Below are 27371 nucleotides of genomic sequence, written 5' to 3' on the forward strand. Positions count from 1 at the left end.
TGTATCATTACTACACCTGTTTTTATTTTTTTAATTTTTTTTTTATTTTTAAAATTTATTTATGATAGTCACAGAGAGAGAGAGAGAGGCAGAGACACAGGCAGAGGGAGAAGCAGGCTCCATGTACCGGGAGCCCGACGTGGGATTCGATCCCGGGTCTCCAGGATCGCGCCCTGGGCCAAAGGCAGGCGCTAAATCGCTGCGCCACCCAGGGATCCCCTACACCTGTTATTTTTAATGGAGAGACCCGACTTCACAGAAAGGAGAGGCTCCCTATATCTCCTAATACAGTAGCCTGAGGCCAAATAGGACAGCAATAGAAGGGAGGAGGGTAGCCAAAGGTATTTTTAAAAGACTCTGGAAAGATCTAACATTCTAGAGCCAACTTTAAAACCAAGAGCTCCTGAAGGAAGTATGCCCTGCCTCCAGGAGGGCCCATCTCTGGCCCAGGGAGAGAGAAGGCAGCCTTTATACACTGTTGTCTGGCTCTCCTGCTCTGTAGTTGGCAGCCTCGCCTACCCCACCAGGTCATTGTAGGCTGTTGTCCTTCACCCTCAATCCTGTCACCACCTCTGTCCTTGCCCTTGGGCTCTGCTCTACAGCTTCCATGCTCTTCTGAAACATGGTCACTGGCAGGCCTGAGCAACTGAGAACAACAAGAGATGACCTCACAGCCTTCATATGCTAATGCCAGCTCCCAATTACTTGTACTGTTGAATAATTGAAAGAGGAGAATAATCCACTCAGCTGATTTGGGAGGGGAGCCAGGCACACAGATTATCTCTGAGTGAATTATTCACATGAGGGATAATTGGGAGTTGCCCAAACTTCTATTTGTGGTTCAGGCATCGTGTGGAAGAACATTCAAGATGGAAAGTATGAACACAAGAAGAGAGAAGGAGACCCTGTTCTCGGGCCCAGACTCCCTGCCGTGTGGCTTGGTAAGTCACAGCCCCTCTTTCCGTCCCATTCAGGGTCAATAAGCATAAGGATGATGATGATGGTGGTGACTGAATTGACATTAATAATATTTTTAGCGACAGCTATTATTTCCTTACTGTGTGTTGTGCTCTGTCTAGGAGTTTGTTTATACTACACATACCTTATCTCATTTAATCCTCACAGTGAGTCTGTGAAGCTCTGTCTTCTCCATTTCCTAGTTGAGGAAACTGAGGCTCAGACAGGTTAAGTAACTCGCCCCCTACACAGACTGTCAAGCTGTCTAAAGCTGAGCATCTCACCTGAGAGCCCCTCTCGCCAGCCCGCTTTGCCACCTCATAAGGGAGACCTTATAGAACAGAAGACCATACGGGATGAAAATGTATTTTTAAAAGTATAATACCACCCACCCTCATCTTGAAATAAATGGATTTCAAGGTAGCAAAATTGTCCCCTCCTCTGAAACCAAGAAGCCTGTATGTAGAAAGAGGTGGTCAGCTCGTTAGTCCACTTCACAAAATTCAGAGCCCGGATGCCCAAGCCACTGGCAGGCTTATAAGAGTACAAAGTCCTCTATCATTCCATCACCCATCATGGGTCAGAGGCTGAAAAATGAAAACACTGTTCTTCTGACATGCCACTACTTCAGCCAGGAGGGTACAGGCTTGGTGAGCCACAATGAGCATGGCCCGCCTCACAGATAATTACCTACAAAGGGTCCAACCCGTGGGTGCCTATGGTCCCCTTCCACAGTGTCTAGGAAAGGGCCTTTGGATACAGGGTATAGTAGCTGGTCTCCAAAACAGCTACTGAAGCCTTGCCTTCTGGTATTATGCCTTGTATAGTTCCCTCCACACCAAGTCATGGCTGACTTATGGGACCAAAGGAAAATGGAGGAGGTGATGGTTCTGACTTCTGAGGCTAGGTCATAAAAGGCATCGGCACTTAGGCCTTGCTCTCTTCTCTGCTCCCTCTGAAGGGAGCCCCGGAGCTACCTGACAGCCCTATGGAGAGGCTCCCTTAAAGACGATAATGAAAGAGGTTAACATTCTGAGCACTATTTGGTAGGCATTCTTCTGAGTTGTTGTTATTTTTAAGACTTTATTTATTTATTTGAGAGAGAAAGTGTGTGCGACTGGAGGAGGAAGGGGCAGAAGGAGAGAGAGAAGCAGACTCTCTGCTGAGCAGAGTCAAAGGAGGATCCCAGGACCCTGGTATCATGACCTGACCAGAAGCAGACACTTAACTCAATGAGCACCCAGGAGCCTCCCTAAGGCATTCTTCCTAATTTTTCACATGCATTAATACATTTTATCCCCCCATGATAACCAATACGAGGTTATCCTCATTTTACAGATGGGGAAACTGCTGAGGAGATGAATAATTTGCCCAGGTTTAGACAGCTAACATCCAGTAGCGTCCACATTCAAATCCTGGCCACAGAGCTCCTGACTTACGTTCTAATTCAGCATATTATCAGTCTCTCAAGAGCTCCCTGGAGCCATAAAATAGTTCTTTCCAAGCCAGCTATCGGGCATGGGACTTCAATACAGCATCCTGCGCTGCTTACCAGGCAGACTGCCCTGCAACTCAGGGAAAGGACGTGGGTACACTGTTAGCTGGTGGAGGTAAAGGGACTGCACTACTTATCTTGGGACCAGGGTACCAGGGCCAGAGCCAACCCCAGCAAAGTAAAACCAAGCAGACACCATGGTCCTGAGCCTTCAAAGTCAAAATCTCATGATAAAAGTGGCCACATCCAGAAAGATATGGAAGCTTTCTGACTCCTTGTCCTAATCTGGAGAGCAATAATCATCCCAGTTAGAAAGGGCTAATATGGCCATGAGCTCCACCTTCCAGAATCCTGATGAGAAGGAATGACTTGAAGGAGACACCAAGAAGAACTTCCTATCTTGGAAGGCATAAAACAACAAGATAGTAAGCCAATAAGATAGAAGGCTCTACATTATGAAAATATGAAGAGTTCCTTCCCACAGGCAACCAGAGAGATCATTCAAAAAATGTAAATCAGGGGTGTCAGACTCTTGGTTTTGGCTCAGGTCATGATCTCATGAGTCGTGAGACTGAGTCCCATGTTGGGCTCTGGGCTCAGTGGGGATTCTGCGTGAAGATTCTCTCCCTCTGTCCCTCCTCCCTACTCATGAGTGTGCTCTCTAAAATAAATAAATTAATCTTAAAAAAAAAAATGTACGGGACGCCTGGGTGGCTCAGTGGTTGAGCGCTGCCTTCAGCTCAGGGCGTGATCCCGGGGTCCCGAGATCAAGTCCCCTATTGGGCTCCTGGCAGGGAGTCTGCTTCTCTGTCTGCTATGTCTCTACCTCTCTCTGTGTCTCTGCCTCTCTCTCTGTGTCTCTCATGAATAAATAAAATCTTTAAAAAACGTTTTTTTTAATTAAAAAAAAAGTAAATCAGATCTTGTTACTCCCCTGATTAAAAGTCAACAGTGGCTTTTCATTACCCTTAGAATAAAATCCAAATATATATATATATATATATATATATATATATATATATATATATATATATCTATCTTACCTTGTTCTTTAGGTGTACTGCCAAAAATCCCCAATCTCACTTAGTTTCCCTCTGATTTACTCCATTCCAGCAATACTGGCCTTCTGGCTGCTTCACCGCCTCATCAAGTTTGTTCCTGCCTCAGGGTCCATGTACTAGCCATCTGCTTCCCCTGCCTCCCTCTAAAAATTTACCTTAATATGTGAATGGCTTAACATTTGAGTTGAGGCTAGAATGAAATATCTTACATAGGTCCTCCCTAGCTAACCCATCTAGGAAATCACTATGTAATCCATTATTGAGATATAATTCACATACCATACAATTCACCCATGTACAGTGTATAATCCAGTAAATTTTAATATATTCAGAGTTGTAAAATCATCACTACAATCAATTTTTAAACATTTTCATCACCCACCCTCCACGCCAAAACCCATACCTAACTCCCCAACTCCCACCCTTCCAAGATTAGGAAATCACTAATCCACTTTCTTGCTCATTAAATTTACCTTGTCTGGACATTTCATATAAATGGTATCACAAAATATGAGCTCCTTTGTGACTGGCTTCTCTCACTAGCATGTTATAAAGTTCCATCCATATGTAACAGGTAATCAGTACTTCATTTCTCTTTGTCAAATTAATATTCCATTGTATGGATAAAAAAACGTGTTTGTCAATTTAGAAGTTGATAGATATTTGGGTTGTTGCCACTTACTGGTTATTATAAATAATGCTGCTATGCACACTCATGCATAAGTTTTTATGTGGACTTATGCTTTCTTTCTTTCTCTCTCTCTTTTAAAAGATTTTATATATTCATGAGAGACACAGAGAGAGGCAGAGGGAGAAGCAGCCTCCTTGCAGGGAGCCCAATATGTGATTCGATCCCAGGAATCCTGGGGTCACTATGTGAGCTGAAGGCAGAAGCTCAACCACTGAGCTATCAGGCACCCTGGACATATGCTTTCATTTGTCTTGGGTATACACCTATGATGGAATTGCACCCATGCTTGACTACTTAAGGAATGGAAACTCTTTTCCAAATCAGTTGCATCTTTCACATTCCCATAAGCAGCGTATGAGGGTTCCAATTTCTCCATTCTTGCCAACACTCGATACTATCTGCCTTTTTGATAACAGTCACTCTAGTGAGTATAAAATTTTATCTCACTGTGGTTTTGATTTGCATTTCCCTGGTGGCTAATGATGTTGGATATCTTTTCATGTGCTTATTGGCCATCATACATCTTCTTCAGACAGATGTCAATTCAGAGCCTTTGCCTATTTTTAATTGAGTTGCTTGTCTTTATTATTGATTTTTAAAAAGATTTTATTTATTTATTCATGAGAGACACAGAGAGAGAGAGAGAGAGAGAGAGAGAGAGAGAGAGAGAGGCAGAGACACAGGCAGAGGGAAAAGCAGGCTCCATGCAGGGAGCCTGACGTGGGACTCGATCCCAGGTCTCCAGGATCAAGCCCTGGGCTGAAGGCAACACTAAACCACTGAGCCACCTGGGCTGCCCTTTATTATTGATTTTAAGAGGTTTTTTTTTTTTAACATATTCAAGCCCCTTACCAGATACTTGATTTGTAAACTTTTCTCCAATTCTGTGGTGTGTTTTTCTTTCTTTTTTTTTTTTTTTTTGTGGTTTGTTTTTCCAGTGTCTTGGCAGTGTCCTTTGATGGACTAAGGTTTTTAATTTTGGTGATGTATTAACTGCCTTTTAAGTACTAGTTTCTTTTTTTAAGATTTTATTTATTTATTCATGAGAGAGAGAGAGAGAGAGAGAGAGGCAGGCAGAGACATAGGCAGAGGGAGAAAAGCAGGTTCCATGCAGGAAGCCCAATGTGGGACTTGATCCTGGGTCTTCAGGATCATGTCCTGAGCCAAAGGCAGACATTCAATGGCTGAGCCACCCAGGTGTCCCTAAATATTAGTTTCTGACTAAAAGATCAACCATTTAAGAATCGAGACCTATGTCTTACTCACCACTGTATCTCTAGTACAGCAGAGTGTTTAGCATATAGCAGATAGTTGATATACTTTTTAAAAATGAATGTATGAATTTTTAAGACCAGAAGATTTAAGTTTTGAAACAGGGTATGAGGAGAGAAGGATGCCTTGCTAGAAATGGGGGATGGTTGGGAGGGGATTGAGACAACATCTGGAATCATTTCTGGTCTATAGAAGATATTAAGAAAAAGAGAACATAGTCTTCCACAGGAACATGTGGAAAGAGTGTCAGAGGTGCTAGATGGAATACACCCTAGGAATGTACATTATCAATAATAACCCCTTCATACTGTCTTTTCAGCCACATTAGAGTCAAAAGACAGAACAATGACTCAGGGATGGGGACACACCAGGTGGAGAGGCCACAAGGGGGAGGTTCTCTCCAGAGTCCTTAGCTCAGCACAACACACTTGAGGTAAGCTCCAGGCTCCACTGTTGTTTGGATGTGCCAGGGCCCGGGTATTAAGGTGGCTGATACAGAGGTCTGACTGGGGGACAAAGGTAAATGCTGGTTCCCTTCTCCTCTCACACAGCTTTTGTCAATGACCTCAAACCTGAATGGTTTAATGTCTACACCAGGGAGCATCTCAGGGATCCTGGATTTGACTGCCAAAGGAAAGAATTCCAACAGACAGGACAAAAGGATGGAGGTATGGAATGGAAGCCTGAGGTCGGCTTAGTTTAAAAAAAAAAGAAAAAAAGAAAAAAAAAAAAGGCAACCATCCAAGCAACCAGAGTGGAAGGACAGGTAACCTCACAGACATGGAGAATGTCAGAGAGATGCGAGGATGCACCATCAAAGAAAGGGGTTCAATGACTAGGGCTCCAGCTTCCCTTCCCTGTCTTTCACTATATCACCTTTTATGATACAAAAAACCAAAGAGCAGCAGAATGAGCTCTGAGAGCCCCCATGCACGTGTATATACACACACACATACATGGAGTTGCCTCTGGGAGGGTAAATAAATATTCATGAACAATTCAGCATGTGAAAAGCAAGGACAGAGGATGACAAATGGTGCCAATTAGAAAGAAAGAGTGGTATCTATTTTTAAAGTGGCTGAATAAATGACAAAGGATTGCTTGCTAAAAATACCATGCTTGACCCTCTCCCCAAAGACAGGGTCCCTCTCCAGTATTTGGTGACACCAGGCAAACAACCCCCTCAGTGGCGGGTTCAACACCACCATGGCTGCCTCTCTATCAGAGGTTCACCCAAGGTGCCTAATAAGCAGAGGACTGCTTCTGAAAGCTTTCTGGGCCCAGGACCTCAGCTAGATGGGCACTGATGCTCTCAATGATTCCAGAAGGAGCCCCTGGTAAGGGGGGGAAAGGGGTGCCATTTGGGAAGACAGGCTGAATGGGGCTGAATGTGCCATTCAACTACAAAGACACCAGAACCCAATTTATCAAAAAAGGAGGGAAGAAATCCCAAAACCTTTCCCACAGAAAAATCAGAGTCCACCTCATGACAGCAGTGTTTGCTGAGGACTGATGAACCACCAAAATCAAGTTTCCTATCTAGAGCCCACCCTAATACAGACCCTGACTTTGCTCCTGGAGTTGGATGTCACGTGACCTATGGCATATTACAGATTAAAAGCAGAGGTCAGAGGTCAGAAATAAAAGTGATGAATAAGGCTGATTATCATTCACAGGAAAACAAAAGGAACCCAGATACCTCTCTCTCCTCCTCTCTGTCCAACCGCCCTCAGCCTGTCCTCCCATCTCCGTGCTCCCCTCCTCCCTCCCTCCCTCTCTCCCCTCTTCCTCCTGCCCCTTTCCCCCTCTCTGTTTCTGTCTGCCTCTCAGTGTCTGTCTCTCAGCATTTATTATCACAGCTACAACACAGTGGTTGAAGGCTTGGCTTCTGTGTCACACTAGGCTCCTGTTTGAGTCCTAACACAGTTCAGTTCTGTGACCCTAGGGAAGCATGTGACCTCTCTAGGCCTCAGGGTCCTCGAGTGTAAAATGGAAGGAATTGTACTTATTCATAATCATACTTACTCAGATTCAATGTGAAAATGTATATAAACCACTCAGCTCAGTGTGTGGAATTATCGTAGGCACTCAGGTTAGTACTAGACACTCTTCATGCCTTGGTCTAGACGCTAAACATTTTGAGTTAGGGACTATGCCAAATGCATCTTTCTATCCTCTTAGAATGTAAGAGTTGAAATTCAGTAAACATTCGTCAAATGAGCTGGACTCTCTGAGCCTGTCTGCATGGGCAACAGGCACGACAGCCAAATGCCTTTGCCCAGTTCATGCTCCTGGTTGTGCTCATTTCCTTGAGGTTAATCCTCGCAATAATTGGTGAAGTGTGCAGGGCAGACAGCATCTGCCCCTCCCCTTCCTTAGGAAAAGGTGAAATTAAAATGGAAAACAAACAGGTGTGGGTAGTATTTGCAGCTCCTCAGAATGATGCCCTATTGGTTTTCAAGCGTCACTATTTATAACAGTAACAACTGGCACAGATATACCATCTTTCTTTCAAGACAATCAGAGCATTTTATAGGGATAATCTCTTCCTCCGTGGCCCCAGGAGGTAGAGGAGAAAAGTCCACACTTCCAGGTAACAGCACAGAGAGGCTAAGGGCTTTGGTCAATGTCTTTGTGCCAATCAGTGGGACTCTGATACTTCTGCCCCTTGGGTTCCCCTGCATCTCTAGTTCCTTTAGTACCTCCCCAGCACAGTTCCTTTGGGATATTTAATAGACAAAATTACCTTTTAAGAACATACTAACGGGTGGAAATGGCATTAGGTGCTATTCTGGAAAGCATCACTCTTGGTGGGAAGCCCTTAGCCAAGGGTGCTACCTAGCTTAGTCCTCCCCTTCTAGCTTGTCATCCAGAATCACATTTGCCTAGTAGTCCACAAGCTGGGGGTACCAAAGAGAGAGGGGTGAGGGGTGAGGAGAGGCCCCCTCACACTGTATGAGATGTACAGGAGGCATGTGTCCAACCACGTCTGTCCTACCACTTCCCATCCCGCCCTAATGGGTCTCCCATGTTTCAGCCCTTCCCAGTAGGGCTTGTCCACCCACTTGCTCATGACAGAGAATGCTGGCCCCAAGCGAAGAGGGACAGGGAGGCCCGGCAGAAACTGTGAATGTGAACCATGCTGATGTCCAAGAGGAAAAAGAAAGTCTCTGTGAGACACAAGCCTAGGTGGCTTCCCTCCCCTTACCACTCTGCTTCACAGCAGAGGAAGCCCTCTGATGCGTACTGGGCACTGGGCATTTGACAGATGGACAGGATGTGATAGGCACAAATATTATGTGTCATGCTCGAGGCTAAAATTAAGAGCTTTGTGCCACATTGGGCTTCACTGGGGAATCAGCAAAGGTGGTGAGCATATTCCCCTGCCTCAGAGGACAGGTTCCAACCAAAGTCTAAGGAATCAAAAGCTAAGAAAGACACCACCGAGTTCTTCTACCACCTTATATAACCAGCAGGGTTAAGTGTCTAGTTGCTCTCTTGCCACTGAAGAGAGCAGCTGCATTCCCAGGACTCCACGGCAGGCATCACTCCAGGCAGACAGGAAGTAGAGTCCAGACTCAAGCGCACTCCTCAGGCCCCCGATGCCAAGGGTTACAGGACAGACAAGCTGTCCCAGGCAGGCTGACACTGCATCACCAATTCCTCTCTTTCTCACACATGCTTGAGGCCTTTCAAGTCCATGAAGCAGGTTCGGTGCCCTAGGCAGGAACGCCACTCCTGCTCCCGGCCCACACCAAAGCAAGGAAGGAAGATCTGCTGAGCACTGTTTGCTCTGGGGTCCAGACCAGGGCAGGGCAAAATGTCCAGCTGAGGCTGAGCTGGAAAGGGAGAAGATGCCTCTGATGAGAACAAAGGCTGCAAGGGATACAAGGGGATTACATACTTTGCAGGCACTATTCTCTACAAAGGGGACTCCAACAAAATTGGCAAATTAGAAGTCCTTTGTGCCTAACAGAATGGCAGCAGGGAAGCTACCACCAGAGCAGCGAGCAGGACCAAGGTAATGGCAGGACATCAGTGGGAGGAAGGGAGGAAGGGAGGCAGGGAGGTAGGCTCAGTTCTTAAGCTCTATAGTGGCCTGAGGGTGTGGCATGGGCCTTGGTTTTTATCTTCGCTGATATGGGGCCAAGAAACTACCCTCTTCTCTTCCCTTGGGGACAGTGCCTTTAGGTATGTTCAATTTGGAGAATGCCAGAGTTGAAAAATGCCATCAAAGATTTTTTTCACCAGCTTATGAGATGCTTTGCTGTACTTGTTTCTATCTAAGGATGACTGAGATCCCTTATGATTCCCTCTGACCTGCCTGGTTAGCAATTCAACAGGAAAACACCTCCCACGGCAAAATGAAAGTAGACTTCAAGCCGCTTTCCTTCTGGCTGACTCCCATGTAAATGAGCTGCCTTGCAGCCTGACTCACAAGAGCTCAAAATGGAAAAAAGAAAAGAAGAAGGAAAAAAAGCACAGTTTGAAGGTAAGGGTGAGGCTTGCCGATCAGATGGAGCTTCTTGGGGTTATCCCAGCCTACTGCCAGACACTTGGTATGGGCACCAGTGCCTGGAAGACAACTTGAGAAGCAAGTGGTATCCTTCTTCAGACAGAAGAAACGTTGGGCACCTAGTCCTCTTGTTTTTCTAAGTAAAACAAGTATTCAACTGTCAGCCAGATGGCTGTAGATGTGAAACTGTGACCTCTGTGACCTGACTCCTGAGTTCAGGATTAGGTCCATCCACCCTCAAGATCATGACCCCAGACACGACCCTATGCCCATGGCCAGACTGAGAGAGAGCAGAGGGCCAGGAGGGAACTTAGGCTTCTTGCCTCAGCTCCTGGTCCAGCAAGTATAGCCAAGCTTTCTAGCTCCAAAGATGATGTCCTGCACTAACAGGCCCCCTGGAAAGGCACCAGGGCACCCGTCATCCTAATGGACTTGCTGGTTAATGCAGCTGCAGTCCCCCACAGCACCAGGCCTTCTCCCTTCCCATGCCCTGAACTGCAGGGTCCCCAGAGGCAGCAGCTACCCTGGGTGACCATTTGATCCAACCATTATAAAGAACACATCTATCTGTTCACTGTGGAGTAGGGGCAGTCATTTCAGACCTAACCAATAGGTCTTGCTGCAAAAAAAAAAAAAAAAAGAAAAGAAAAAGAAAAAAAAAAGGGTAAAATTAAAATTCCCTCTGCAAGATCCCTGTCCTACAGGCCAGGAAAGCACTGCACAGTTGTGCCTCCTCCCAACCCCAAGCAGCACTCTGTGCCCCTTCCTCCCTCTTCCCTTTCTGGCTGGACAGCTCCAGATGTGTCTCAGAGTTTCAATGATTCACTCTAATGATAACACACCCTCAGAATAAATCATCGACTCTGATTGATTTAGGAGGCAACTTGCACAAATACCTGTAATCTAGTTCTAATCTTGTTTGTTTCCATTCCAATTATCCTGCATCAATGGTTTAAAAATGGGAACCGTCTGGTGCATACATCCAATCCATTTTAATAGAGGATAAATCTGGGTTATTGTGACCCTTTCCTCTCTCAGGCTCAGGACAGCACCAGCCGCCTCAAGACGCTGATTGGGCCGAATCAGCTCTAACTCTATTCAACTCTTCAAGGATTCAATTAATCATAAAGCCAATTCCATTCTGGGCTCCATCTGTCTTGCCTCCTTCGGGGACTAATAATCACTCACTGTGTGTTTTTACACACTAGTTGAACTGAAATTAAGACTGATTTCATCATGGAGCACTCAAGAAGAAAATGCATTTCTTGGAGAAAAATTTCAGAGCTAATTCTATGTTCAGTTGGGTTAAAGATATTATTAAATAAACAAAAGGACATTTTTTTTTTAAACTTCCAAATTCCTGACATGGTAAAATAATTTCTGCCACTCAAATCCCAGAAAGGGACAGCTCCTCAGGAGAACTAGAATCTCTCAATGTCAGATCACGAAACAGACACTCAATCTGTCTTTGGGCATCTGCAAGGCATGGGTACCCAAAAAACCCGAGGGGGAAAAACTGAGTCAATTTGATATTTAGTACATCATTAAAAAAAAAAAATCTAACTAGTCATCCATCCTGGGGTGGTAGACCTTATTTAAAATTCAGAATTGTTTTTGTTTTGAATTCCCTATTTATGGGGAGAAGAGGAGGGACCACAGATGGGGCAAGCACTATATTCTTTTCAGTGTTTAGGACCCCTGAGTGTCTTAAGCTGACCCTAAGAATTCTAAGTCCACATACCCCAACCCTAAGGGGCAAGGACTATGGCTTTTGTCTTCTGTAAATAGCTTGGCTCTCCTGGCAGCATTCAAGTGGCCTCCCTGGCAAACACTCAAGATGGAGCCCTCCTACCCACCTCCAACTCATCCCCCCTCTCCCACCCCAATCCCTCTTGGGATCTTCTTTTTATCACAAGAACATGATCATGAAAGGACCACATGGGTCTGGATGCAATCCCAACTTGTCGGAAGCTTTCAGTGGGGAAAATGCAAATAGCTAAGCTTTTTATTTTTACTTTTCACAGTTGCTAGGATAAAGCATCAGGGCATTTCCAGAGTCCAAAGTACCTAGTGGTCATGGTACACCTAGCATAGCTCCCCACCCCTAATTGTTAGAAAATTGTCCCAACACAGTAAGGGAGACAGAGTGCAGCCAAAGAGATCCAGCACATGGTTGCTTTATTGCCTTAACATATTTTAAACTAAAATTCTGAAATACACAAACTCCCAATCAGAACTAATGACACAGTCATTCCAAACTTATCATCAAAGATGCTTTGTGAGTCATACTAGCTCTAAAAAGTCATCAGTAATCACTTCTTAGACACAACAGTCAAATACATCCTTTGTCGAAATAGTAAATTTTGCTGAGTAGTAAGTCTAATTAATTGGAGCACTGTCATTTTTAAACACGGGTCAATGCACGCATTTTTCCAAAAGCTTCCACTGGAATCATTCTACATTTGTTAAAAATAAAACTCACCTCCTAAGCAGCACTTTATGTACAGATAAAGAATCATGTCCAAGGTACATTATTCAATGGAAAAAACAAATTGTAGAATGATGTTTATATAGTAACCTACCTTTTGTGTAGAAACTGGGAAAAAACTACTATGGGTCTATTTGCTTGATTATGCATAAATATCTCTAGAAGAAACTGGCAAACTGGTTGCCTTGAGGAAGGGAAGCTGGACAGCAAGGAGAGGGTTGGATAAATCGTTTTCACCATGCCTTTTCACACCTTTTGAATTCTGAACCATGTGAAGGTATTACTAACTCAGAGTTGAAGACACAAAATTTAAATTTAAGTAAGTCACCTCAAAGATATTCATCTGGACATTTAACAAAATATTACAGACATGTCTGATTACATTCCATGGAGAAAACAAGTCTTACGCATCTCTTAGCCAATGAGTTTTAGGTACAGACTTTTGGGTACAGACTTTAAGAACACAGGCCCAAGATCAGCCATAGCAAGACAGATGTGGAAACCCAAGAGGTTACTATGAATATCTGAAAATAGACTATAGCAGTAAAGGCAGGAGGTGGAGAGGAAGAGGGGGGAGGAGGGTGGGCAGGCTGGACAATTTTGTACAGGACATTCATTGCCCCATGAGGCACTATCCAGCTTGAGAAGTCCCCAATCATTTCTCACTTTAGCAAAAGGATAAACTGAGCTTGTTTAAGGCTAAGTTCTTTGTGAGTTACAGAGCTGGAGAGGGGGCTTTATCTAAATCTTGCTGGAACACATTGTCCCAGATCCCAGGAGTTCTCCAACTGGGCTGAAAATGCTACCTGAAGGTCTTATCTTAGCCTGAAAAACTCAGAGCTTCGGACTCATCTTCTCATTCTGGCTGCCACATGGCCCCATGGTCCTGTACAAATCACTTCAACAGAGGCGCTGAGGCAGATCTGAGGCTCCTCCATTCAGCCACTGATCACCATCCAAAGCTCTTTGGCAAGAGCATCTACATTATCAGGGATCTCATGTTAAATGCCACAGGTATACACGAGGGCTTGCCTATTCCTGTCCTGACTTCCTACTGAATACTATCCAGCAAGTTTACTCCTGGACCCACTTTCTGCTTGGCCTTTGCTTCTTTTTGAATTTTAGTATCTACTCCAAGGTGGGCATACACTTAGCCAGAAACACATTTTCACCGAGACCATGAGAATTGTGAAAAGACACTTACTCAGAGTGAAGGTACTAGACCAATACCTATGATCAAAGGATGCCCCTGGAACTCCCAGTCTAATGCCAAACAGTGGGGCAGAAACCCTACCTTACCCTCATCTACTTGCCACGATCTAAAGGACTAATCTAAAAGGACTTAACCACAAGAAGTAAAATGAGGAAAACTCTTGGGAAAACGGGAGGATGACTTGCATTTAATTTTGTAAACACTTTTCCAGCTGGCTTTTAAAAAGACCCTTTAGCACCTTTCCTCCTTCCCATTTTCTGAGTGCTCTGCAAAGGGAAGGCTCCCACACAGCCCAAACTACCCTATGCTTGCCACTCAAAAGAGAGCAGAAAGCCTCTGAAGCATTCTGGGTTCTGGCATGTTGGCCAGATGCTCTGGATGAGGCTGGAGCATCAGGGCTCCGCTATAATCCTTTCCCGGCAAGGCTGACTGAAGTGGCAGTGGGACCAAAGCAACTGATTAAATGCAGTATAAAAGCTGGAAGAAAATGAGATAGAAATAAATTAGCTTCAAACCTCAAGGTTGTGCACACAAATGAAATGCAGTGGGGGCTGGGAGGCAGACTGGGAAGTCAATCTTAGAGATTTCCCTGAAACAAAGGGATTATAGATTGCCCAATTCGAGGAAATCCTTCTGTTCCACAGCCACATGACAGCTTTTTTTACTCGGTGCTGTTCATTAAACACTTTGCACACATCCTGAGATAATGGGATGCAGCCAACAACCTGAAAAAGCCCTGAGACTCACCCACCAGTCTTCTATGCATGCAGCAGTGGCCGCAAAGCATGGCTGTTATCAGTGGGGGACAGGGTGGCTATTTCCTGCCATCTTTCTTTCTTTTTTTTTTTTTTTAAAGATTATTTTATTTATTCATGAAAGACACAGGGAGAGAGAGAGGAGAGAGAGGGTCAGAGACATAGGCAGAGGGAGAAGCAAGCTCCATGTGGGGAGCCCGACGTGGGACTCGATTCCGGGACTCCAGGATCACGCCCTGGGCCAAAGGCAGGCGCTAAACCGCTGAGCCACCCAGGGATCCCTCCTGCCATCTTTCAATTATTGCCCTTCCCCTCCTCTTTATGGATTCTCCTCTTTCAGTAATAGACTACTGTTACTAGCAGAAGCAGAATAGGGGCTGGGAGAGAAAACTTCTAACTGATCAGATTCAATAAACAAAACACTCAGAAGTACTTGATGGGAGGGAGAGAAGAGATGAAGTACAATGGGAGAAGGTTCCCCTTCAATGACCTTGTGACTTAAATATCCTAGAGAAACCACTGAGAAGGGGCTCAGCTGTCCTGAAAAATGAACCAGAGCGGGAGAGACCAAAACATGTTTGCCCAGTCTGACCAGGTCTCTTTCCATAAAGGATGGTCTGAGCTGTTTTCAGGGTTAGTTGGCAATGGGCAGATGCCTGTGGGCCTGAAATCTCTAAAAAGGATCAATCCAGTTAGCATCCATTAGATACTTTGTATCTAGATACTTTGTACATCCATAGATAGATGTACAGGTGGAGGATGGAGTGAAAGGAAGATACAGACGAGACTTTTTATCAAATCACATCCTGACTACCACTCAGACTGCTTATGGGAACTAGCCTGAGTATGGAGGACTTTCCATAAATCCCACCTGCTCCCTCCCTATCCCATTTCCAGCAACCTCAAAATATCAGTCAAGAGCTTGTGTGACTGATGACTAAAAAGACTAGGGTTACCATTTAAGACTCTTCGAGGGATGGCACTTTTTCTGAGAGTCTGTTAACTCTTCAAAGAAATTTATAGCTCTCCCATAAACTGTCTTTGGCCAAGTACCTTCTTCTCAAAAATGAGAATACTATTACTCACAGCAAGAACTGTTACAAGAATTAGAGGAGATGATATATGTAAACCCCTCCCCCTGGCAGGCTCCTTTTCCACAACCACCTTTCTCATTTCCACACTTTAGCTGCTCCTGGTCAGTCCAGTCCCCTCTGGTATAACATACTCTTCAAATCCTGCTCCTTCAATGAAAGAGAAACCAAGTCCTTGGTATTTTCTCAGATTATCTTTCCAAATCTCAAAAAAAAAAAAAAAAAAAAGGATGCTTAACTATTCCAGGGCAAAGAAAAACTAGTTTTGGGGGGTATTTTTTTTGTTTAAAGCTGTGGCAGAAACCAGTAGTGGTCCCTCACAAACTGTTCTCCCATTCTTAAAGAGCAGCAAAATTTTTGCTAGGCAAAAAAAGCATAAAGACTACATATTGGGGCAGCTGGGGTGGCTCAGTGGTTTAGCGCCGCCTTCAGCTGAGGGCCTAATCCTGGAGACCCGGGATCGAGTCCCACGTCAGGCTCCCTGCATGGAGCCTGCTTCTCCCTCTGCCTGTGACTCTGCCTCTCTCTCTCATGAGTAAATAAATAAAATCTTTAAAAAAATAAAAAAAAAAGACTACATTTTGACCAATGGAGTATAAGCAGAAGCACCACTTGACAACTTTTAGGATCCTCCAAAAAAACCTCTTAAGTGTCATTTGCCTTCTCCATGTTCCTTCTTTCACCCTGCTCTCTGGAATGCATATCTGGCCATCCTGGATGATGAGGAAAAGGTTACTCCCTAAGGATGGCATCATAAAGTGAGTGGAAGAAACTAAAAAATCCTGTGCTTACCTGGAGAAAGGCTGCCACCCAGTCCTAGGCTGCTGATCTGAAGATAACGTTTAGACAAGAGACGAATAAATGTCTACCTTATCTCTGCCATTTTCTGTCACTTGCAGCCAATTTATAAGGTCTAGACCAAAACCAGACACATCCTTTTGTAATTCCCTCCCCTCAAGTGGGAGTGTATGACTTCCTTCTCAACAGTACAGCAAAGGTGACAGGACATATATGATTATTTGTATGTGATCAACTATGTAACACTTAAGTGCCTGTTTTGCAGAGAACTCTCTCCTTTGCTGGCCTTGGAGAAGCAAGCTGTCATGTCGTAAGCTGTTTATGGAGACAGCCATGTGGCAAGGAAGTGAAGGCAAGCTCCAGCCAGCAAGAAACTGAGGCCCCTAATCTGAAAACCTGAACAAAATTGAATTCTGTCCACAACCACATGAGTTTACACGTGAGCTTTCCCTAGTCAATTCTCAGATTCGACCCCAGCTATTGAACAATGTGCAGGACACACTAAGTCATGGTTGGACTTCTGATACATAGAAAATTACATAATAATTAGCATTGCTTTAAGCAGCTAAATCTGTGGTAATCTGTTATGCAGCAATAAATAAGTAATACAATACTTATAAGTAATACAATACAAAGAAAATTCATTACAGATATGTAGGGATGATTCACCACTAAGTACTATATAAATATAATTCACAGAAAGAGAAGTCACAGTTGAAGTTTATCACATGGTCATCTTGATAGATGGTAAAATGCATACAATTCTCCATAAATTGCTCTTGGACCAACCTTGGTGAAAATGAAATTGCTGTATACATACTTAACATTAATCTAACATACTTAACATAGAAATATCTAACACACAAATAGATAAAACACACACAAATACATACACACCAAATGCCAGCATCATGCATAATCATAAAATGCCAGAAAGAGTCCTGTCAGAAACAGATACAGAATAAACTGAAAAGCTGTGGAAAATAGTAAAATGGTTTAACTAAGGTACACCATAGTATTTTTTAAAAATAAATACCCATTTCTCATTTCCAATAATGGCAAGTTAGATTTTTCAGACCAAAAATGAATATAAAAATCTCCCCAAAAGCAACAAAATGATTAAAAGTTAAAGTAAAGATCAAAGGCTAAGTAAGATAAGGAACCCAGAAAAATAAAAGTATTGAAGCCACTCAGGCCTAGAGCATTCAATGATTCAGTCGAACCTGGGTTTTGATTTAGGCGGTAGCCTTGGGGGAAAAGGTGGACATAGTCAAGGCCTAGTGCCACTCAAAATGGAAACCTGCCCCACATTTATTTTAGGAGGATATAGTCTTTTGGAATTCTGCAGTCAGAAAGACTGCACAGGCAATACAAAGAACAGTGGGGAAAAAAGAGGGGAAAAATGAAAAAGAAGAAACTGTCCTCGAAAAGATGGAAGGTACAAGCCTTCATTCGGTTTTGCAACCTAGGTTTACCTTCTTTGGGCAGTTTGGAGAGCCCCAAGTTATAAACCTGACTTCAGATGGTTCCAGACAGTTAATTATCTCCAGGCATGTGGCAGAAGCAAACCCAAAGCCTCTGGAAAAATACATTTTCTCTTTAGGTCCCAAATTTTAAAAATCAATGAGTAGTACAGTCAAAAATTACCAAGCACATAAGAAAACGAGGCACAATCAATGCAAACTAGCAGAAAAAGACAGGGAATTACAATTACATTTACAATGATTAAACAAATAAAAAACATCCTTTAAAGTATCTGCAGTACATTGTCAGTGAATAAAGGGGAGGGGATACATCAGACTTGGAAAAGGACGCAAATAAAACTTCTTAAAATAGCTGCAAATCGATATTTGAGCATTTAATGGACAGATTCAATAGCAAATTAGACACAGCACAAGGGAAAATGTGTAAACTGGAAGTTACACAAAATTATTTAGACTTCAGCAAAGATGTGACATGTAGATGGGAAATATGGAAAATAGGTAAAAAATACCCCACAAAAATCTGAATAAGAAGGTCTAACATATATTCAATTGGAATCTCAAAAATAGAGCAAAGAAAAAGAGGCAGACTATCTGAAGGGATAATTGCTGTAAATGTTACAGAACAGATGAAATACACAAATCTAGATTGAATAAACCCAACAAACTCCAAGCAGGAAATTAAACACACATCCCTTCAACATATCATCATGAAAAAGTACGGAAAATCATAGAGAAAATCTTAAGAATAGAATAACTTTTTTTTTTTTTTGAAAGAGAGAGGAGAGTATGAGCAGGAGGAGGGGAAGAGGGAGAATCAGGGAGGCCGACATGGGGCTCAATTCCAGAACTCCAAGATCATACACCCCGAGCCAAAGGCAGATGCTTCACCAACTGAGCCACCCAGACACCCTCCTTATGATTTTCTTAGTAACACTTTCTTTTCTCTAGCTTATTGTAAAAATATGGTATATAATACATTTAACATATGAAATATGTGTTAGTCAACTGTTTATCAATAAGGCTTGCAGTCAACAGTGCAATTAGTTAAGTAGTTAAGTATTAGTAATTAAGTTTTTGGATAATCAAAAGTTAAACATAGACTTTCAAAAGCATGGTGGGTTAGAATCCTTAACCCCAAGCTGTTCAAGGGTCAACTGTATTGCCCTTTAAATTCCAATTTTATGGAGGTAATAAACATATTAAACATTACTGAGAAAAAAATAAGTTAATTTGAAAATAAAGTGGATGGAATGCCTAGGTGGCTCAGCGGTTGAGTGTCTGCCTTTGGCTCAGGGCGTGATCCTGGAGTCCCAGGATCGAGTCCCACATCGGGCTTCCAGCGAGGAGCCTGCTTCTCCTTCTATCTGTGTCTCTGCCTCTCTTTCTCTGTGTCTCTCATGAATAAATAAATAAAATCTTTAAAAAAAATGAAAATAAAGTGGAGAAATCATCCAGAAAGAATCACGAGAGAAAGAGATGAAAAATATGAAATAATAGTTAAAAGATGTTAAAAACACATGGTCTAATATAATTCTTTTTTTTTTTAAATTTTTTTTTAAACTTTTTATTTATTTATGATAGGCACACAGTGAGAGAGAGAGAGAGGCTGAGACACAGGCAGAGGGAGAAGCAGGCTCCATGCACCGGGAGCCCGACGTGGGATTCGATCCCGGGTCTCCAGGACCGCGCCCTGGGCCAAAGGCAGGCTCCAAACCGCTGCGCCACCCAGGGATCCCTCTAATATAATTCTAATAAAAGTTTAGGGAGAAAAGAGAATACGGAGGAGAGCCAATGAAGCAGGTAATGGTGATGAACCAGGAAATTTTCATTAACTGAAGTCTAAAGAGTGAACTAGCACACTGAAAACCAAACAGGATAAATTAAAATAAATCATACTTGGACACATAATGGTAAACCTTACTGATAATCACATACAGTTGAAAAATCTTTTTAAAAAATCTGGGGAAAAAATCTGGGGAAACTGCCTTTAAAAGAAAATACTACTAAGCTCATAATAAACATCTTCATCAATATTAATAGATATCAGAAAAATAACTAGATATACTACGGTTCTGCAAGAAAGACACATTAATGTCAGTATCAGGAAAAACTAAGAAAGCTTACCAGCCCCAGATAATTGAATAGAGAGTTGAACCCCAGGAGAAAAATGTAGGCAAAGAAATCAGTAGACATAGAACAAGCATAAACTGTAAAATATTAGCAAACATTATAGTAATAATGACTAATTTACAAAGTTGGCTAAAAGCAAGCTGGAAACAAAATATTAGATAACAATATCATAGAAAATGAAGGCTAGAGAAACTGGACCTAATGCACTTTTAGAACTCTCATATTACTTGAGAGGAGTGAAAAACTTTCCATCTTAGTAGCCCAGTCAAGTATGTTAAAAACTTCAAGGTAATTACTGAAACAGACAGTAGAAGTTAATCCAAATATGTAAAGAAATCACAGTAAAAGGGAATGGATTAAATTCACCCAATAAGAAAAAAAGATACTTAATTGGATTAATAAAGCAGTATCAAGCTATATGCCATATAAAGAAAAATACTGAAAACAGAATGGGAGAAAGATCAAAAGACAAGGAATTGAAAAAAGATATAAAAAAACTGAACAGAAAGAAAGCTGATAAATTTATTAATATCAGACAAAATACACTTCAAGGCAAAAGTGACTTCTTGGGTGCAAAATGATCATAACTTGAGGATGTAGGGCAAATTAACCAGGAGGTTATAAGAATCTTCAATGTATATAAATTTAACAACCATGGGATCCCTGGGTGGCGCAGCGGGTTAGCGCCTGCCTTTGGCCCAGGGCGCGATCCTGGAGACCCGGGATCGAATCCCACATCGGGCTCTCGGTGCATGGAGCCTGCTTCTCCCTCTGCCTATGTCTCTGCCTCTCTCTCTCTCTCTCTGTGACTATCATAAATAAATAAAAATTTAAAAATAAATAAATAAATTTAACAACCTTAACTCAAAGTAAAGCAAGAATTGGGCAATTACAGGAAGATACAGAAATACATAATAGCAGAAAGAGATTTTATTACTAATTTCTTGGAAAAGAAAGCAAGGCCAGCCACAAATTAATAAGAAAATAGGAGGCATAAACACCTTATAAAAAACTGAATTCATATACATATACAATATATAAAGCAATATCTTTATCTATATCTGTATCCAACCATGTATCCAGCAAATAAAAAACACTTATTATTCAGAAACACTTCCAGGGCATTTACCAAACCTAACCACCTGACAAGCAAAAAAGGGAATTCTCAGCAAATATTCAAGAATTGTTACCATATGTCCCACACTCTTTGCCTACAATGCAAAATACACAGGTGCATACAAACATACAGTAAACGAGACACTGTATTTGGGAAGCTCAAACCACATTACTAAATAAATCATGTATCAAAAAAAACCTAATTATGACATAAATTATGGAATATTTAGCTAAAATGTAATCACAGGAAACTAAACCCTTACATTTATTTTCAAACACAAAAACAACTTGAAAAGTTAAAAAAAAAAAAAAGAACAAAAGAATGAACCCAAAGAGAACATATAAATGAAAATAATAGTTACTGACAGGAATAAATTAAATCCAGAACAAAGTGGAAAAAAGATAAATTAAACCAAAGACTAACAGAAGATAAACCTCTTGCCAGACTGGCCAAGTAAAAGAGGAGATAAGCACAGATACGTAATACTAGGAATGAAAAGGTGGACATAAATATACACGTAGTACAGAAAACAATTTAAAAATCCTAAGATAACACTTCACACAACTTTATGTGAATAAACTTGAAAAATTAAATGAAAAAATACTTTAGAGATGAAAGATGACCAAAATTGCCTCAAGTAGAGATACAAAATCTAAAGTTAACACTTAAATATTAATAAAACTAAGTAAGAAAAAGATCTTAAATCTACCTACCAAAAAAAGTGCCAAGGGCAGATGGTTTTACAGGTGAGCTTCATCTAGTCTTTATGGAACTGACAATCCCATTTTATATAAAATGTTCCAGACATTATAAAGAGAAGGAAAGCACTCCAAATCCTTTTATGACACCACTATAACCTTTATACAAAAACATACAAGAATAGTAGGACAAAAAAAAAAATCAAATGGCTAATATCACTTATAACCACAGACTAAAAAATTCTAACTTAAAAATTAACTAAATCCAACAATATAGTAAAGATAATAATACATCACAGTCAAGGAGAACATTAGAAAATCTTCCAATGCAGGATGCATGGGTGGCTCAGTGGCTGAGCATCTACCTTCAGCTCAGGGCGTGATCCTGGGGTCCTGGGATAGAGGCCCGCATCGGGCTCCCCACAGGGAGCCTGCTTCTCCCTCTGCCTGTGTCTCTGCCCCCCTCTCTGTGTCTCTCACGAATAAATAAATAAAATCTTTTTTAAAAATCTTCTAATGTAGTTCATCATGTCAACAAATTAACAAGAGCAAAATCATGTAATTATCTCTACAGATAAAAAAAATCAATAAAATCTAATACCAATTCATGATTTTTTAAAAACTCAGCAAAATAAGATGAGAATTTTATTTTAAAGATTGACTGATTTGAGAGAGACAGACAGCAAGGTGGGGAGCGGCAGAGGAAGAGGGAGAGTAAAACTCTAGCAGACTCTGTACTCAGTGCAGAGCCTGACAAAGGGCTCAATCTCACGGCCCTGAGATACCTGAGCTGAAACCAAGAGTCAGACACTTAACTGAATGAGCCACCCAGGTGCCCCAGAAGATAATTTTTAGTCTATTAAAAAACCTATGATAAAATTTAATGGTAAAATAGTGAGAATTATTCCCTTTGAAGACAGATATAGGACGGGAATACCTATTATTAGTATTTCAATAAACATTGTATTAAAGGTGCTAAACAATGCAATAAGGAAAAATGAGGGATAACGAAGGGAAAGAAACACAATTGTTATTTTTAGATGATATGATCATCCACTAAGTACATCCAAGAAAAAACATTAACTATTAAAAGTAATAAGACTTCAGCAAGTTCATCAAATACAAAATCATACACCAGCAACAATAAATTAGAAGATAAAAACTTGAAAATGACCCTATTTGCAATAACAAATGCTGTAAGAGAATAACAAAAGAGATTCAGAAACTACATAGGGAAAATGATGAAGCTTAGTTAAAAGATTTAAAAACAACCATGTGGAAAGATACAACATACTCATAGATGGGAAGACAATTTATAAAGTATATTGATTCTCACAAATTAATCTAGAAATATACCACATCTCTGATAGAAGAAATATCCAGTTTTTGTTGACCTGGACAAAGTGTGCCTAAAATCCACATAGAAGGGACGCCTGGGTGGCTCAGCAGTTGAGCACCTGCGTGCAGCCTAGGGCATGATCCTGGAGTCTAGGAATCGAGTCCCGTATCGAGCTCCCTGCATGGAGCCTGCTTCTCCCTCCGCCTGTGTCTCTGCCTCTCTCTCTCTCTCTCTCTCTCTCTCTCTGTCTCTCATGAATAAATAAATAAATAAATTCCTTTAAAAAAAAATCCACAGGGAAGAGTAAAGGGCCAAAAATATCCAAAGCAATTTTAAAGACTGAGAAAAAAAATTTGTTTTACCTGATAACAGAGGCATATAAAGGTATTGTAATTGAAATAACATGAGATTGGTTCAGGTATAGAAGAAGAGACCTATGGAACAAAATACAAACTCAGACAAATAAGGAAACTTGAAACAAGGTAGAAAACTCTTCACAATTCACTGGGGAGAAGACAGACTACTATGTGGCACCATAACAATTAGTTGGCCACATGGTAAACACCAAAATTAAATCTAAGTATCACAGCGGGGGAAAGTAAATTTTATTTTATTTATTTATTTTTTTAAAGAATTATTATTTATTCATGAGAAACACACACGGGGGGGCAGAGGGGCAGAGAGACAGGCAGAGGGAGAAGCAGACTCCATGCAAGGAGCCTGATGTGGGACTCGATCCCAGGTCTCCAGGATCACACCCTGGGCTGCAGGCGGCGCTAAACCGCTGCGCCACCGGGGCTGCCCGGAAAGTAAATTTTAGAATAAAAACTAAAGTGTCAAAACTCGGGAGATTATAATATAATAGAGAATATCTTTATAGTCTCAAACTAAGGAAGAGTTTCCTAAAACATAAACAGAACTGTATATAAAAATTGCTAATTCAGACTTTACAAAAATACTTTAAGACATCTATACCAAAAGCCAATATGAGCAATGGTTTTTGTTTTTTGTTTTTTTTTTAGATTATTTATTTATTTATTCATGAAAGGCACAGACAGAGAGAGAGGCAGAGGGAGAAGCAGGCTTCATGCAGGGAGCCTGATGCAGGACCTGATCCCAGGACTCCAGGATCACACCCTGAGCCAAAGGCAGACGCTAAACCGCTGAGCTACCCAGGGATCCCCAATATGAGCAACATTGAATGACAGCCACATACTAGAAAATATTTGCTATGCATATAACTGACAAAATCTTATATAACACTAATCATATAATGAAAAAAATATATATTTAAGTATCTGGATTATACAAAAACATTTTTTTTTTTTTTTTTTTTTTACAAAAACATTTTAAAAGACCCTCTAAGCAATAAACAAAAGACTCAATGGAACAATGGGCAAAGGAAGAAGTAATTTAAAATGTAGTAGTTCTCTGGGTATCACCTAAGACTGATGAATTACTGACCTCTACTTCCGAACCCAATATTACATTATATGTTAATTAATTGAATTTAAATAAAAATTTTTAAAAGAAATGAAAGGGGAGGTGAAGATGAAAAATTAAAAAATAAAATAAAAAATAATCGTGTTACAACTACAAGTTTAGGTGTAAAATTCCAACACTGAAAGCAATCTATGACCTTCCTTTCTCATCATGTTCCTAAGGAGAGAAAACAAGAAGCTGAGAAATTGGGAGTAAACCTAAAAGACTTGACTGCCATTAAAGATCATTTTGGGGCAGATTTTGTGCGTATAGGTGCTGCTATATAAGCTACAGGAAGTTCACTGGAAATCCTGCAATTCATATGCCAATTCATATGCTTTGCTCTGAGAAATTATCAGGACTCCAAACAATCTCACTACAAATCGTCAACCTCATTGCCAAAGACCTACAGGAACTCTAGTGAATGGTCCTCTACAATCACACAGATTTAGACATGATCCTGGCTTCCTCAGGATGCATTTGTGCAGCAGTTATGTTGACTGCTATGCTGAAAACTTTCTGACGTCTGTGCTACCAATGAATATACTCAGTGTGCAAACCAGGAAACTTGTTGCATCATCACTACTATCCTTACACTATTATCTAAGAACACTTTGGGCCCATTTTTCTGAATATTCCTGACTCGCTCCATTCAAACCTCCAATCTTTTTATTCTTATTCAAACTTTAATACTCACTACTTTTATTCATCTGTATGTGTATGATGTGCTTTTCCCCAGTTTCAATGAAGTATAAATGACCAATAAAAATGAATAAATAAAATTTAAAAAATAATAATAATAGGAAGAAAAACACATTTATAAACTATTCGTTAGAAAAGGCTTTAGTAAGTATGTCATAAAAACCAGAAACCATAAAATAACACATTAACAATTTTGTCTAAGTAGACATTTTTAACTTCCATACAGAAAAGTACCATAAATGAGGCTAAAACAGAAACGATAACATGGAAAAAATATTTTTAACACAAAAAGGTTAATATCTAAAATGTAAAGACCTCTATTGTTTCAATGATGTGCTGATACATGAATTGCTCTACAAATTGATCCAATCAACTTATTGCCCCCGCCCCTTTTTTTTTTAAAGATTTTATTTATTTATTAATGAGAGACACAGAGAGAGAGAGGCAGAGACACAGGCAGAGGGAGAAGCAGGCTCCATTCAGGGAGCCTGACGTGGGACTTGATCCTGGGTCTCCAGGATCACGCCCTGGGCCAAAGGCAGGCGCTCAACCGCTGAGCCACCCAGGGATCTCTTTATTGCCCCTTTTAAGGAATAGTTTCTGAAGTCCCTGTTTGAGGTTATCTCTGATTCCAGGAAGGCTACTTCCCAACTGTTACACTCTCTCCTAAAAACTAGCCAGCCTATAGTCTAGGCTGTAGCTTCACTAATTCCATCAGTCTCCTCCTAGTTGTCTTTTTTTTTTTTTAAGAGATTTATTTATTCATGAGAGACACAGGGAGAGAGAGGCAGAGACACAGGCAGGCTCCATGCAGGGAACCCGGTGTGGGACTCAATCCCAGAACCCTGGGATCATGCCCTGAGCCAAAGACAGACGCTCAACCACTGAGCCACCCAGGCATCCCCTAGTTGTCTTTCACTACAACCTTCAATCAATGTTCATGAGATTGTCCTTCTGTTTGAGCATGACAAGCTTCACATGACACCCGCACTCTAGGAGTTGAGTGCTTAGTAGGTTGAGGGACAGCAGCCTGAGGTCGTCTCAACTTGCTTCTTCCAGCATGGTATCCCCACCTCATGAGCCAGGGTGAGGGTGGTGACGGTCCTAGTGTTTCTCAGTGCTCCACACTTAAGACAGAGCCTCCCTTCCACAAGCAGGGGATGGGCAGGGAAAATGTACTCTTCACAACTTAGCTTCAGTAATAGGAAGCTCAGGGCAGAATGGGAAATGCTCAAGTTCTTCTCCTACCAGGAAGAAAGGCTGACTGGGAACTGAGAATACTGGGAGTCCTGTGTTCTAGACTGCAACAGTTTGGAGTAGACAAGTGAGGAAGACGAGAGATGCCTTGGTTCAGATAACACAAACTCTCATCTTTCTTTTTTTTTCTTTAGAAATTTTATTTTTTTAAAGATTGATTGATTGATTGATTGATTTATGAGAGAGAGAGAGAGAGAGAGAGAGAAAGAGAGGCAGAGACACAAGAGGAGGGTAAAGCAGGCTCCATGCCCAGAGCCTGGCGTGGGACTCGATCCCGGGACTCCAGGATCGCGTCCTGGGCCAAAGGCAGGCGCTAAATCACCGAGCCACCCAGGGATCCCCAACTGTCATCTTTCTTAGTGAATTTATATATATTTTCTTGAGTAGCTGTTTCTTTTTTTACTGTTTGCACTTAGGATTATTTCCAGAGACTTAAAAAAAAAATTTTTTTTTTAAGTAATTCTCACCAAGTTTCAGTAGATCAGCAAACCTCACACTGTCATGGTAGAAATCAATCTCTAATTAAATTTATATATTCTCAACAAGCAAGTATATTTTCTACAAAACCAGCAACACTTTGAAAAACAAAAACAGAAAAAAATGAAATAAAAGAAGAGAAAGAGAAACTGAAGCCTGGTAAGAAATAGGAATGAAATAATTCCTATTATTTCTAAAACAGAAATGTTAAACATGGAAAAGTATTTTTAACACAAAAAGGTTAATACCTAAAATGTAAAGACCTCTATTGTTTCAATGATGTGCTGATACATGAATTGCTCTACAAATTGATCCAATCAACTTATTGCCCCTTTTAAGGAACAGTTT

The 27371-nt window shown here is 41.3% G+C and overlaps 1 protein-coding gene and 1 long non-coding RNA gene across 4 annotated transcripts in view; one reads left to right on the top strand and one right to left on the bottom strand.

Moving 5' to 3' along the window:
- The window catches only part of SIL1 (SIL1 nucleotide exchange factor), a 218792-nt gene that overhangs the window by 24084 nt on the left and 167337 nt on the right, over positions 1 to 27371 (bottom strand). The gene's annotated exons all lie outside the window — the stretch shown is intronic.
- LOC112649696 (uncharacterized) lies at positions 568 to 11704 on the top strand. 2 transcript variants are annotated; one of them, XR_004803465.2, is made up of 5 exons: positions 568 to 941; positions 5796 to 5909; positions 6028 to 6144; positions 9765 to 9968; positions 11031 to 11704. It is a non-coding gene; the product is annotated as an uncharacterized LOC112649696 (long non-coding RNA). The 2 variants fall into 2 exon arrangements; XR_003129718.3 differs by having other exon boundaries at positions 596 to 941; positions 9765 to 11704.

This window comes from Canis lupus, chromosome 11 (assembly GCF_003254725.2).
Source record: "Canis lupus dingo isolate Sandy chromosome 11, ASM325472v2, whole genome shotgun sequence".
Lineage (NCBI taxonomy): Eukaryota > Metazoa > Chordata > Mammalia > Carnivora > Canidae > Canis > Canis lupus.